We start from the raw sequence: 15,702 nt of genomic DNA on the forward strand, positions 1-15,702 counted from the left end.
AGCTGCACTCCGGAGGCTTCAGGCGGCTGTCTTTGAAGCCTGGAGAGTGAGAGGGGTCGGTGCGCACCAACCCCTCTTGCTCTCCGGGCTTGAGCGAAAGCAACGCGAAGCCTCCGGAGCATGGCAGGAGCGCTTCCTCTGCGCTTCGGAGGCTTCGTGTTGCTATTGCTGAAGCCAAGGAACCTGCATTCACTCCATAAGACGCACACACATTTCCCCTTAATTTTTGGAGGGGGAAATGTGCGTCTTATAGAGCGAAAAATACGTTATGCTGGCAATGTTTCTGAGTTCCTTGGTCATGAATGCCATAGCTCTAGAGAAAGTAAGCAGGGTGGTGTTTTTCTTCACTTACTCTTTAGAGGCTGCAGTAGTCAGTCTGGCATCTATTTTTAGCTTTAAATTCCCCCTTTGCTCCTCACTTGCTGCCTGTTACAGGCAGTTTGAGCATTTTCATAGTGTGCTCATGCATGTCCCCCCAGTGGCCTATGGCTTGGAACCTTTTATTTGCTTAGGTTAGTTATCTTTCACAACAATGTGAACTTTTAGACTTTCAAGTCGCTGCATGATACTAGTCCTCAAAAAAGAAAAAAAGGAAGGAGGGAGGGAGGGAAGAAAGGAAGCTACTTTTTCTCAACTAGGGGAGAGAAGGGCCGTAACTCAGAGGTTAGAGTTCTGCGCTCAGATGGACCCAACGGTCTGAGTTGGTACAAGGCAGCTTCTGATGCTTCCATCTCTTCTTTTTCTTTGTGAGCATGGAGTCAAAGGGAGGCTGTGGGCATCCTCTGTTGCTGCATAATCTGGCTTTGGCAATGCCTGCCTGGTAGCAGAACCCGTTCTGCAGAATTCCAAGCACATGCCCACTGGCAGCATAAGAGCATTGCAGGAATGGCTCCAAAGTTAATGCTGCTGGTTCCTGATTTGGCTACAACAATACAGATAGGTACAGTTTCCTGGATATCTTTCCTGGGGGCCAGAAAGATGCACGCTTGAGCTTCCATTTTTAAACATGTGGGAGGGTCTATTTTATATTTTTAAAAGTAACTTTAAGGATGTACAGAATCCTGGCTGTGGCCTCAATTTTTTTGCATTGTCAGCAGGAGGAGACCCCTGCCTGGCATCTTTTTTTTTTGCCCATTCCTAATTTTCCTCCACTGCCATCCCTCAAGATCTTGGCAGGATTATTTCTCTTCCATCTCCTGTTAGCACATATTGCATATTTCCAAGCAGTAGGGATAGGAGAATGGCTTGGGGATGGGTGGAGGGTAACCTGCTGTTTTAAGTAGGAAAAAAGATTCTCTTTCCTAAACTCAGGGATGGTGGTTTAGTGTAATCTGCCTTGGATAATTTGGTATGAGCCCTCCCCTCCCTTCTCAAAATGTATGAATTCTGTAGGTCATTAAGCAGCTACTCTTCCATTCATTTGCTCCTAATAAGCAGGGATGCTATTATGGTGTGGCCCAGGAGGACCCTCCCTCTTTTCTTTTTCTTTTCTTTTTTTAATCTCATTTTACTTTTCTTAGCGGGCAACTTTCCTTCTGCCAGTCAGCCGAAACTTGAATCAGCACATATAAATTAACGTGCTAATTTTGTGGCTACGTACAAAGTCTTTTAAGGCTCTAGCAAGGCCCTTGCTAATAAATCAAGTGTGAGTGATTTACTAGCCACAGCTGTCCAGCTGTTCACTCAGAAACAGTCATTGGTCCTTTTAAAAGCACATTTTTATTTTTTTTTAAAAAAGCAAGCCAGATTCTACACCCTTCCTATTGGGAATCCTGCTCAAATCTGCCTCCCTCTTTCCTCCACCTTCTAAATTTTTGCTTGATAGCATCAAAATGCTTTCAAGTTTACATACCGCTATAGGGCCCAGTAAATTGCTTTTAAATATGAAATTGGGGGTATTGGGGCAGTGCAGCCTCTGCCAGGTGATAATTTATGCCCTTACTAGTGTGTCCAGAGACTACAATCCACAGTACAAAATCTTTTTGCCCCAGAAACTGTACAAAGAAGCGTTGACTCTCTTCTTTGGTAAGAGAGCAGCCTTCCTTTCTCTGAGTCAGCGGCCACCTAGGGAGTAATAGATTCCTCCAAGGCATATTGCAAGCTGTCCAGGTGAGATGCAAAGGACTTGGGAAACAGCAAGGAGGGAGAAGTTCTGATGGTGCAGAGATGGCAATTAGATTCTTAACTTGCCTTTTCCAGAGGGGAGGTTTAGGGTGTTGATAGTTTGATCCTCCTCGGTGCATTGGTGATAAAGAGGGCCAATTATTTATACTGGTGGGGTTTCTGGGGAAGTCAGCCTGGTTTTTGGGAGCCCCCAAAAGCTGTGTGGTACTGTGTTTCTCTGCTTGGCACTGTAACTTGACCAGATTCTAAGAATTGCATGGATGGGTCCAGCAGGCCAATGTTGCAACAAGAGCCTTGCGTAATGTACCGCAACCTCCAGCTTGGTTTGTTGATATTTGGGTTCATGAATGGACCTTTTGTATCAGTTTCCTTTTCCAGAGCGTGAGCATGAGCTTCTGTTGGAAGCTATGCGCTCAGAAGGTTCCAGTTAATCATGCTCGACAGCCGTTTTGCAATTTTAAAACCAGACATTGTATCCACAAGTATTTCTTAATTGGGGCTGATTTTGACAATCAGAAGTAGCAGGTAAAATCCTGTTGTGTTCTACTCATGATAGACCCCAACAGCATGAATGGGCTGGGCTAAGTGGGCCTAAGTTAGTCCTGCCTATTAATGCCAGTGGGTCTACACTGAGTAAAACTTAGCTGGATGCCACCCAATTACATGTGCATCAAAGCAGACGTCAGCATTCCAAGGGAACCCTGCCAGGGAAATTTCATATTGTAGATTAACCTGCAGATTTTGTAATGGAGATTGATCACATCTCTGATCTGTGGGAGTCAATTTTAGGATTACAGCATTATGCTACAAGCAAAGTGTTCCAGGTAGTTCACACGGCGTGCTGCAAAGTTCAGGACAGCACCACATTTAACTTAATCCCAGACTGTTGCAGGGTTGCATGCTAGTTTCTCAAAACTGGCATCTGATCACTCAAGCCAAAAACTATATTTCAGTAACATTATCAGGGCAGGTATTAAGCTACATCTTAGCAGCATCTGATCATCCTACTGTATGTGTGTGATTTTTGACATTAATTCTGTATAATCTTAAGTCCTGTCTTTAAGGATAACATTAACTTTTTCCTTCCTGGGTGGAAATGAGAAACTGAAGCTAAGGTGTGGGGGAGAATAAATCTCTGTATTGGAATGAAGTGGAGAACTTGTGAAGGGTGAAACTGGATATAAAATAGGAGGGATTTCTCTCTCTCTCTCTCTCTCTCTCTCTCTCTCTCTCTCTCTCTCTGTGTGTGTGTGTGTGTGTGTGTGCAGTTCCAAAGCTCCCAGTCTTTTATTATGTGATCCGTTGCTTTTAAAAATGCATCCATTTGTTTTTAACGACTGGTTTTCTTGGCTAGTTCACCTAGGCCAGGGGTCACCAACCCTTTTGGAGAAGTGGACAGATTTTGAAATTTGAGAGAGTGCTGGAGGTGCCAGTCATGGAAAAGCTGCTGGGAGGGGCGGGGGCATAACAGCACCAGAAGGGCCAGCCCAAAGCATTTAGGCACAGAAGGCAAACCACAAAATGGCACACACACCCCAGACACACCTGCCTGCCTGCCAGGGAAGAAGGGGTGAGTGACAATCTACATCAGGAATAGGAGGGAATAAAGACCTGCATTGGAAATGGGTGGGTGGGTAATCAAATCAACCTTAACCGATGGTTGAAGTGGGAATCAAAGGCTGTCGGAGGGTGGGGGAAAGGGCCCCCCTCTGAATCACAGTTGGGGGGTGTGCAGAGCCCAGGAGACCCCAGAGGGCAGCCCCTGCCATTTCCTCTCTGGAGGTGGCAGCAGTGTTCAGAATTAGCCAAGCACATTTTGCACCAAGTGACGATGCCTGGGCACCTGGATGGCGCCTGACATCTCCACCCTCTGTAGGTGCATGCCTGCAGTTCATTGGATCTGGACTGTTTTCACACACTAATACCGCCCCATCCTGTAGAATTCCATCAGTTATATTTTATCTGCACAATTGAAATGAATTTCCAGAACCCAAGTGCTTTTTTCTGTGCAGGAGTGGTGAATAACATTATAGTTAATTGTTGTAGCTTGTCTTCACTTACCCCCACCTCCCCATTACTGCCCACTACTGCTCACAGTTGGGAAGAACATTCTTGCGTTATGAATGGTCCGTGTCACCACGGGCAATAGGGCAATATATACATAGACTGTCCCTGAATCAAGTGATTTTTCTTCTTCAAGTTCTCAAGGTTGTCATCTGAAATAGCCAGATATTTAACCGATAGTCAATCACAGTCGTTTGAAAAACAATATTTTAGAGCCGTCTTGCCCACAAATGGCTACTAGACATTTTGGCAACTGTAACCTTGGTTTAAGAAGCCATTTGGTGTCTGGCTTCTACACCTGAGTTTCTAATACTGGGGGGGGGGGGAGAGAGACCAGCAGCACCTTCTATTCACCAAGAGGCTGCCGTAGAACCGGCATGAGGGGCTGCCAAGGAGGTGGCAGATCTGGCCCCCAAGGAGCCCACCACAGTTGTCGCTGCCACCACAGTAGCACCAGTGGGCAATGCATTCCCTGGAGGCTGCACTTGCTGTCCTTATTGATCCAGCCACCTGAGGCAGTCACCTCACCTTGTCTCATAGGTAGGCTGGCCCTGGGCACCAGGTTGGCTAAGGCTAATCCAGATCATATTGAACTCAGTGGGCCAAAAGTTACCCTGAGTTAGATGGACTAATGGAGGGACATCTTTTGGGGAAGGTTGCTTCCTATGTCCCTTTAGCACTTATATATAAATGTCCAATTTTTAGCCTTTATGACACATTTTATGGACTGTTTAGTTTTTGGGCCATTTGGTATAGCCTCACAGTGGCTGCTGCTTTTATTATTGTTGGTCTACGATTACATTGGGACGCTTGCTTTTATTTGTCATTAGCTGGTATGTTTTAATGCGTTAATGTGCTTTAATATATTTAAATGATTGCTAGTTTGTTTTACGGTGACTTTAAAATGTCATAATGTCTGCACGTTACGTGAGTTGTTGCTGGATTGTCATGTTAGGCCTTGAAATGATTTAGTGCTTGATTGTTATTGTCATGAAGTATTGGTTTATTAATTTTGTTTTGCTGTGAACTTCTTTGAGAATATTTATATGGGAAAGTGGCGTTCAAATTTAAATATTGAAAAATAACTTGAGGAGGTCAGGATCTTCTCGATGGCCACGAGGCCTGATTTGGAACCATGCCAAAGCATTCCCATTCACATCCAGCCAATGGAAATAAATTCTCAGGGCCATGTGTTGATTGTCATAGCTGAGAGCCAGTCAATAACTTCTTATTTTCTGATTGGTTTGTTTTGAAGTTTTTTTATGAAGGACTTTTTTGCCCTGCCCCACCTGCCAAATCCCTTAGGACCCTCCTATGGGCACCTTTTAAAAGCTCCTCTGTGTGTCCACGTTGTATCCACGTTGCCCTCTTCCCTTTTCATTTGTGGAATCTCAACTAAAGCATCCATGGCAGATGGCCATCCAACCTCTGCTTAAAAACCACCAAGGAAGGAGAGTCCACCACCTCTAGTGGGAGCCTGTTCCACTGCTGAACAGCTCTTACCGTCAGAAACTTTTCCCGACTGTTTAGTCGGAATCTCCTTTCTTGCAACTTGAAGCCCTTGGCTTGAGTCCTACCCTCCAGAGCAGGAGAAAACAAGCATGCCCCCTCCTCCATGTAACAGCCCTGATGATATTTGAAGATGGCTATCATATCTCCTCCTCTCAGTCTCCTCTTCTCCAGACTAAACATCCCCAGCTCCTTCAAGTGCTCCTCATAAGGAGCACCCATGATCATCTTGGTTGCCCTCCTCTGCACGCATTCCAGCTTGTCAACATCCTTCTTAAATTGTGGTGCCCAGAACTGGACACAATATTCCAGGTGCAGTCTGACCAAGGCAGAATAGAGTGATGCTATTGCTTCCCTTGATCTGGACACTATACTTCTGTTGATGCAGCCTAGAATAGCATTAGCTTTTTTTTGCTGCTGCATCACACTGTTGACTCATGTTAAGCTTGTGGTCCACCAAAACCCCTAGATCCTTTTCACAGGTACTGCTAGTAAACCCGGTGTCCCCTATCCTATATTTGTGCGTGTGGTTCTTCCTGCCTAAGTGCAGAACCTTACATTTGTCCCTATTGAAATTCATTTTGTTAGCTTGCGCTCAGTTCTTCAGTTTGTCATTTTGAATTCTGATTCTGTCTTCTGTGGCATTAGCTTCCCCTCCCAGTTTGGTGTCCTCTGCAAATTTGATGAGCATCCCCTCAATTCCTTCATCCAAGTCATTTATAAAGACATTGAACAACAGCAGGCCCAGGACAGATCCCTGTGGCACCCCACTTAACACTTTTTTCCAGGATAACGAGGAACCATTAATGAGTACTCTTTGGATTTGGTCAGTCAGTCAGCTGCAAATCCACCTAACAGTTGCCTCGTTCAACCCACATTTTACCAGCTTCCTTGCAAGAATATCCCTGATCCACCAAGTTTGTAATTCCATAAAAAAAAAGAGAAAAGAAATCAGATTGGTCTGGCATGACTTATTTTTGAGAAACCTATGCTGGGTCTTAGTAATCACAGCATCCTTTTCTAAATGCTCACAGACCAACTGTTGAATGATCTGTTCTGGGACCTTCCCTGGTATCGATGTCAAGCTCACCTGTCAGTAGTTACCTGGGTCTTCCCCGTCTGCCTCTTCTTTACTAAAGCCCTTCAGCCTTGGAAAGCCTTCCAGGTTTCCTTGGAAAACATCCTTGGAAAGCCTTCCCTCTGCACACTTGAGGGTGTGGGAGATGTGGGAATGCCAACTTTTGCCTTTTATCAGGGGATAGTTTTTCTGGGCAGAACAGAACGAATTCTGCTTGAGTACCGCTATCCTCAACTCTGGCTGTGCTGCCTTTCTAAGAAAGGAGTAACTGCCTTTGACTTGCTTCGGCCAAAGAAGATTCCTCATTGTTCTATAGCAATGTTTTGTTGTTGTTTTTTGAAAGGATGAAACACTGACAGGAATGTAACTGTTGACCTTGGGCTGGAATAGGGTTAAGGAATGAGTGCTTCTGAGTCATTTCAGATAAGGGCCTTCCACTGCCTTCCCCCCCCCCCCTCTCCTCCAAAATATCTGTTATCTCTTCTCTTCTCACATCAACATGCTTTGGTGACATCTCTCATTTGCCAGCAGAGAAAGGAAATGCTTTTTTCTCTAATTCGTTAATCTCCTGTTTTTATAATCTCTCTGAATATTGCCCTGTCTCTCGGTTGTTATGAATGCAAACACATTTACTCTCCCCACACAACTCGCCAAGTCTGAAAATTAGCTCTTAATTCACACAAGCATCTACAGCTGTCACTTGATGACTGGCGGCTAAATGTGTGAACAGGCTCTGCTGAGAAGCCCTGTGGTTTGTGAAAGTTCTGTCTGTCCAGAGCAGGAGTTGTTATTCTGTGGCCCTCCGGAAGCTTCCGGACTCCTCTGACCATTGGCCTTGCTGGCTGAGGTTGATTGCTGGAGTCCAACAACGTCTGTAGTGCCGCAGGTTAGTTAACCCTGGAGTAGAGCCTAGAATGGCAATAGCCTTGAGCTAAAGTGGAAGTATACAACATTCCAACTGGGCAACCGATTTTGTGTTCTGTCAGTGGTAGCCCATTTGTATGGTGCAGTCGTCCATTGATGTTGTAGTCAACACACGGTTGGCATATGTGTAATCACAAAAGTGATTCCAAGCTTCATGAGAAACGGTTTCAAGTACTTAGGAACTAGCCCTTCAGGAACTGAGCTAAGTATTTAAATTTGTGCATGTTGATGTCAGACTTTTATGAAATGCCCACCACCAGCAAACACACACAAAAGAACTGCAGCTTTTAACTCCTTAGATGGACTGCTTAAAAAACACACACAACTTCTTTATTGCTGAAAAAGACATCCCTGGTTAACACTTTTTAAAGAACTATTTTTAACCTTGGACTTGCTGCCCACTGACTTTTTTCTTGGTATCTTGGAAGAGGCATTCTACTCTCTCTCACCAGATGGGAAGCCTCTCCTGAAATGGCACCTGTTGAAACATTTACCATCTGCATGTAGGAAGAAATGAAGTGTGTTTTTCTGTCTTGGTTTAGTTACATGCAGACTTCTGCAGAATCAATTGATTAATTAACCAATTAAACTAATTTGATAATGAAACAGATCTTTAATCCGGAGATTACAAACGAAGAAGAGGAGGAGGAAGAGTAAATCTTGTGGTGCCTCAAAGGCTTATAACGTGTTGTGGCATAAGCTTTTGTGGACTGGAGCCCAGATCGCTCTGCATGATGGCAGCCATTGGACTTGTATGGAAATAGAATATACTAATTTGGCTAAAGGGTGCAGTTGTGTTTCTTAGCCTGGCATTGCTGCAAACTGGCAAATACCGAAAGAGCAATTTGAAGGGTGACAGATGTACATCCAGTTGGCATCCCAGTTGTTGCTGGGGTCCAGTTTCATTCAGCCCCAGGAGCATGTCAGGGATGATCTAAGTGCACCTGTCGTGTGAGAGCCAGGGTGGTGAGAATGTTGGACTGGGTCCTGGGAGACTAGGATTCAAATCCCTGCTTGGCCATGGAGCTCACTGGGTGACCTTGGGCCAGTCACTGCCTCTCAACCTAACCTACCACACAGGGTTGTTGTGGAGATTCATTGAGGAGCAGAACCATGTATGCTGCCTTCAGCTCCTTGGAGGAAAGGGTGGGATATAAATGCAACAAATAATAGTCTCTCCCTGCACTAGACCCCACTCCTGTGTGTCATGCAATAGCCATTGAACTCCAAGTCACAGTAATAGCTCAGTGGTACAACTCCTATTTTATGAGTGGAAGGTCCCAGATTCAACCTCTGACATCTCTTGGGTCATAGGGCTGAGGAAAAACGGGAGACACGGAAAGCCATTTGCGTAAATTGAGCATAGGGAACCTGTGGTCCTCCGGTTGTCGTTGGACTACAGCTCCCATCATCCCTGGCCTTGGTGTCTGGGGCTAACTGGAGTTTGAGTCCCATGATATCTAGAAGGCCACTGGTGGACCAATGGTGTAGTCCATTATAATGTAGCTTCCTGTAGAAGCTGCAGCTCACATGTAGACTAGCCAGAGGAAGGTCTGCTTAGCCAGACTAGCCAAGGGGGAAATGGCTGGTTCTCTTCTTCCTCCCCCAGCCCCTCAGTATTTCCCTGATTTGGCCAACAAGGAGACCGCTTACAGCCTGACTTCTCAAGAGCCTGGTGTTCCAAATCACAGTTCTCAGCTTAGGGGCTGGAGTGAGTTTGGGGGGAAATGCAGTCTTCGCAGGTAGTTCCAGTTGTACATCCCTTGTGATCGGGGGATAGTATTTGTCTGTCTTTCCCTCCAATTTCATTGGCTTCTTTCCTGCTCACCCCAAGTTCATGTCCTTTCCCATGGTGCCAAAAGGAACACTTTCTTAGTGGCCAAAAGGGCGTGTTGAGTCTGCATGCGTGTGTTAAATTGGCAGCAACCCTTCCAACTGACAATCTTTGGTAACAGGCAAGGTAAATAAGTTTCTTAAAACTGATATCGCTGGCTGTTGTGCCACGTATTAGCTTTTCCTGTGATCGTTAAATTTATCCACTGATTTGCATGATGTTTGCTGCCTTTTTCCCTTCCCCCCATGTTCTTCATTATGGGCAAAACTGCTTCTCTGACTTCAGTGGCAATAACTTTATTCCATGTCCTCATCTGATCACATTTTTAGCGACTTGACAGGTGGCTTTTTTGACACACACATTTCTTTGCAAGAGCGGAAGATTCAAATGGGATTGTCCAGATGCCCTGGTCACTATATAGGAGGGGTACAGAATCTCAGGTCTGGCTTGGGTGGGGAGCAAATGCAGCCCTCCAGGCCTTTCTATCTGGCCCTAGAACTTAATTCATAGTAGCAATGAATGGATGCCAGTTGAATGCACTGAAACTGCCATGCCTGCCCAAATTCAATTTTTTAAGCTTTTTTAGTGGAATCATAGAATTGTAGGTTTGGGACAGACCAATGCAGGAATCACAGCTAAATGCAATACTAAATACAAGTATAATAAGGATGCTAAATTAGATAACTTTCTAGAGCATCAAAAAAGTTTCTGATGGAAATTACTCTAATTTTCCAATTCAAGGAAAATCTTCCGATTCAAAATATCCCTGAAATCCCACATCACTGATCGTAACAACTGTGTTAGTTTTCAAGGAGACACAAGACTCTGTAATTGTGTGCGGGTGTTTGTATGTTTTGCTATTTGCTTGTCTTTTTATTTGAACTCTCTGATGTTATTTTTAGAAACTGTTTAAATTGTCATTGCAATCCGCCTTGAGAACTCACCTGGTGGTGTCAGGCGCTGTACATCACGATGATTTGATAACAGCACTAGTTTGAAGAACTTTGCAGCTGATGCTCTGTTGGGATTGTGGGAACACACAGAGAGAAGGGCTGCAGCTCAGGGGCAGAGCATATGCTTTGCATGCAGAATGTCCCGGGTTCAATCCCTGCCATCTTCAGGTAGGACTGGGAATGTCCCTTGTTGAAATCCCAGAGTGCTGCTGCCAGTCAGTGTAGACAGTATTGAGATAGATGGACTCAGTGGTTTGACTTGATACAAAGTAGCTTCCCAGCTTGGTATAAAGTTGCTCCACCCACTTTTGCATCTGGCCACGCCCATTTTTGCATCTGGAAGGTTGTCCACAAGAGAATGTGGCCCTTGGATTGCAAGGTTCCCCAACTTGCACCTTTCAGGAACGTGGGACATATAAGTAGACATGCATACGTTTTCTCTGCCAACAAGTGGGGTGTTTGAACAGAAGAGACCAAAGGTGCTGGGGTCTTCAGCATCGGGGGTGGGGGGTGGGGGTGTGTGTAGTGACTGACAATCCCCAGATGGCTCTCTGCTTCCACAGGAGTCAGTGTGGGTTGCTGTTTCCCCCCCTGTTGAGGGGCTCCTGTCGCAACTCTGCCATGGATGATGGCTCCTTTTGTCAATGCTGTCAACAGAGGACAAAATGAGTGGGCCCCAGAGACAGCATATTCCCCCCCCCCCCATCTCTTATCCTGGAAGGCTGAGATGTGTCATTTTGGCCTGGAGGGGAAGGGAGGGTCTTTTGCGGGGAGCAAAAAAGAATAATTCTCCAGGTGTCTCTGCAGAGTTGCTGCAAGAAATTCTTACAGTCTTCAAATCTGCATTTGTTGCACTGTTTGGTAAGATTCTTCTCCTCCTCCTCCTCATGGTGATGATAAAGTCCATTAATGACCTTTTGTGGTTCGTTGCTTTCACATCCAATATTTTTTTAAAGAACTATAACTGTGTTGCACAGCTGCTCCTGTGTTTGGCACAGCCACCAAATATGTTGAGCAGGATCTATTCAAGGTTGGAGATGGGTTTTTCAAAATTATTTTTATGGAAGTTGTAGTCCAAAACAGCAGGAGGGCACTAGGTTGGCCAAGACTAATCTATATAGAGATACTTGGGTTTGGGGCAAGCTCTTGCAAAACAATGACTTGCCACATGCACACAACTAAGCAAGTGGTTGTTTGACAACTCTGCTGTACTCCAGCTCCTTCTGTAAGTTTTGGGTTAATATGCTAGGAAATCTGCTTCTTACTGGAGCATTTCCTTTTTTCTTTCTTTTCTTTCTTCTTAAATTAAATTTGCACCTTGCCCATCCTCTCACAATGGCACCAGCAATTAATGGGGAAAATCCAGCCTAGGAAGAATGATGGACTTAGTGGAGAGTTTCCTACAATCCAGGTTTCTTGGCTCAACCACCTGGGATGCATAGGCCAGGGACTGCCCACATGATGCTAGACTCTAGCTCCCATCATCCCCAGCTATGGTTGCCAGAGAATCCCAGACCCTGAGTTTTCAGAGTCTAGACCTGAGACCTGGGAGAGGCTCCTGATGATGTCATGGGGCAGCCCCAGTGACATCACAGGGACAGGCCTCAGAGACAGGTTAATTAGGAGAGGGTAGCAGAGGAAGGCAGACCTCCCCACACCCGAGTGTCTGTGCTATAATTTGCAGCCAGCTCCTGCCTAGCTGAAGCTTGTAAGCTACATGTACAGTCTTAATATTATTATTTTAAGCAACAGTTGCATGCCCTCCACCTGCTACTTGGAGGGGACTAGGCAAACCTGGAAACTTAAAGTCAGACCTGCCTTGGGGGGGGGGGCTGATGGGAGTTGCTGTCCAGGAGCAACTGGAAAGCCCCACTTTGGCTATCCCTAGGGGTAGGACCTTTCTGGAAATTAAGCTTCAAAGAGGCCTCTTGAGATCTGGGATGCTGTACTGGTTGTGTGAGATGTTTGAAAGTAGGGCATTGGGTGGGTAATGGAAGCAGCCATGTGTGCTCTGGGGTTCCTTAGATTTGGGCTCCTTTTAGGAGCCCACAGTGTCAGTTTTGCTAGCGCTGGTAGCATCATCCTTACTGTTCTCTAGGAACCCCTGAATTGGCAAAACCAGCAGACTTTAGGGCACCACAGGTCTCTGGTGCGCACCACTCTCCAGAGAAAGGCTCTGGGTTTTGCACCATTCAGGAAAGGGCAACAAAACATCCAGCCGCTCTGCAGGCATCGCCGCCTCCTCTAGCTTCCGCGAATCTGGATTGATTCATCTGGCATTTTTCTCATACCACCTCCCCCAAATAGCCCCCATTCCAGTCCTCTCCTCCCTCCCTCCCTCCGTCTTTCTTCCTTCCTTTCTTTTTCTTTTTTTTTTCAAACGTGGAGTTCAGTCGCTCGCTCACTCCTCTGTCTCCCAGCTGAGGCCTCTCATGCAGGTTTCAGGCGGATATGATAATGCGGGAAGTTGAACTGGCCCCATTACTGCGCCACTGATGGTTGAATTGATAAGGGCTTGATAATGGTGGAGATAGCCAAAGCTCAGTAGCCAATCGCTCAGCCTCTTCTCCCATTAACATTCCCCACCACGGGCTGGCTCTGGAGCTGCCTATCTCCTCTCCATTTCCACTCCTCCACTAGATAAGAATGGAAATACTGACTTCATAGCTCACTGATTAAAGTGTCTGGATTTCTTGATAATACACAGATAAATTATGTTTTTCAAAAAAGAAGGTAGGGATGGGAGTGTGAGGGCAGAGGAGGGGGGAAGGAAAGAGCGATGGGGGGGGGAAGAGAGCCTGAGTTGTCGTGCCCCCTCCCCACAATATTTCTTGTGTTCTGCCCCATGTTTCAACTACATAAAGGCCTGGCTCTTCCGGAGCGCTCTAAAAAATTCATTGTGGCCGAGACAATTAAAAAAATGCAAGCATGCGTTGAGTGAGCCTGATGCCTTTTTAAGCGACGGTGCTGCAAATGAGACGGTTGGAATTTGCTTCCCCCCCCCCCTTAGCTGTTGGAGGATTTTGTCCTTTTTTCTTTTTCTTTTTGCTGGGGATGGAGCAACCTTGAAGCACCAATTTTGTGTCTGTGTGTGTGTCTCAGAGGAAAGGGAGGGCCGGTGGGGGTTTGGGGATCATGTCAAGGAAGACATTTTCCCCCCACAGTGCCCAGTGAAAGAGTTTTATTATGGGTTTGTGTGGCTTTTGTGGCCCCTGGGCAAAGGAAGTACCGGTAATTTAAACGGCAGACAATTTTCTCTGGGCTTTTGATCCCAACTGCTCTGGCAAGGAAATGGGTGCACTTCATAAAGGGACACCCTATATTGTTGTTTTCCTTTGTAAAGAAAAGATCTGGGTAGCCCAGTGGCTAAGGGAGTGGGCAGAAAGCCTCAGGTTCAAATCTTTCTTCTTCCGCACTGGCCTTGCCAGGTGAACTTAGAGGGACTCACCAGTCTCGGCTTTCACCTCCTGGCTGTCAGCTGCGGATAATAAATAGCCCTGGCCTTACAGGCTTCTTTAGTGATTACAAGTGAGCACAAAGTTCTTTGACCACTCTAAGGCATTCATAAAGGCCACATCTGCACCAGCAGATAACAGCACTGCTATACCCTTTCTAACAGCCATGCCTTCATTCAGGAAAGAACCCCAAAGACATTCCCAAAGAATCCTGGGAAGTGTAGTTTGTTGAGAGTGCTGAGAGTTGTTAGACCTCCAGTCCCCTCACAAAGCTACAATTCCCAGAGTTCCTTGGGAAGAGGGATTTGAGGGTTAAGCCACTCTGGGAATTGTAGTTCTGTTAGAGGAATTGTTGTTGTTTAGTCGTTTAGTCGTGTCCGACTCTTCGTGACCCCATGGACCAGAGCACGCCAGGCACTCCTGTCCTCCACTGCCTCCCGCAGTTTGATCAAACTCATGCTGGTAGCTTCAAGAACACCATCCAACCATCTCATCCTCTGTCGTCCCCTTCTCCTTGTGCCCTCCATCTTTCCCAACATCAGGGTCTTTTCCAGGGAGTCTTCTCTTCTCATGAGGTGGCCAAAGTATTGGAGCCTCAGCTTCACGATCTGTCCTTCCAGTGAGCGCTCAGGGCTGACTTCCTTCAGAATGGAGAGGTTTGATCTCCTTGCAGTCCATGGGACTCTCAAGAGTCTCCTCCAGCACCATAATTCAAAAGCATCAATTCTTCGGCGATCAGCCTTCTTTATGGTCCAGCTCTCACTTCCATACATCACTACTGGGAAAACCATGGCTTTTACTATACGGACCTTTGTTGGCAAGGTGATGTCTCTGCTTTTTAAGATGTTGTCTAGGTTTGCCATCGCCTTTCTCCCAAGGAGCAGGCGTCTTTTAATTTCGTGACTGCTGTCACCATCTGCACTGATCATGGAGCCCAAGAAAGTAAAATCTCTCACTGCCTCCATTTCTTCCCCTTCTATTTGCCAGGAGGTGATGGGCCCAGTGAAGAATAGAGGAATAGATGTCTTCTAATAACTCTCAGCACCCTTAACAAACTACACTTCCCAGAATTCTTTGGGGAAAGCAATGACTGTCTAAAGTGGTCATAGACTACTGCTATTATTACAGAGTTAGTGATCTCGAGCTCTTTTTGCATGTGCAACAGCAATTCCTCGAACCAAGATTCCTTGGTTACAGTACTCAAGTTCGGTCTCATCACAAAATCTCCACCCACATCCCAGGGGAACTCTGCGTGCCATTGCTAACACTTTCTACACTAGTCTATGGGAGGCTGTAACCATTTTACATCTCCATCTACACATGATGTTAGTTATATGTATAAACGAGCATCCTTGTTTAACCTAGCTGCTTTTAGTGTATGTGTGTGTGTGTGGGGGGGGTGCCACTTGGATTGTAGCTTTGTGAACTCTTGGGTACTTGGAGTTTAGGGACTGCCACAGACAGAGCCAGGGGGTCTGATTGTGATGTGGGCTTTGTGCCAGGAGATATTTTACTCTCCTTTTCAGCTCGGGAGATGAGTTTTGTCCTTGTGCCAAGAAGGGTGATGCTAAGGGGTTTGCCCCTAAATCAGGTTGACACAAAGGTCATTTTCCCCGCTCCTACAATGGGTGGTCTAAAGCAGGGCATGGGTAGATGTCTGTTTCCCCCTTTTTGAATGCCCTGGCATGGGAGTATTCAGGATTTGATTTGAAGAGAAGTTCTTCTGGATAAAACTGCAGAGCATCAATATGAACACTTGTG

General features: G+C 45.9%; 1 protein-coding gene across 5 annotated transcripts in view; it reads left to right on the forward strand.

Moving 5' to 3' along the window:
* The window catches only part of ZFPM1 (zinc finger protein, FOG family member 1), a 119,139-nt gene that overhangs the window by 15,189 nt on the left and 88,248 nt on the right, over positions 1 to 15,702 (forward strand). The window contains exon 1 of one of the 5 annotated variants that reach the window (XM_081202597.1): positions 7,643 to 7,661. The exons of the other annotated variants lie outside the window; for them this stretch is intronic. The gene's annotated coding sequence lies outside the window, so the exon portion shown is untranslated. Of the gene's footprint in view, positions 1 to 7,642; positions 7,662 to 15,702 lie in introns of those variants that run through there. 5 annotated transcript variants of the gene reach the window in all.

This window comes from Podarcis bocagei, assembly GCF_964188305.1.
Source record: "Podarcis bocagei genome assembly, chromosome: 7".
NCBI classification, from domain to species: domain Eukaryota; kingdom Metazoa; phylum Chordata; class Lepidosauria; order Squamata; family Lacertidae; genus Podarcis; species Podarcis bocagei.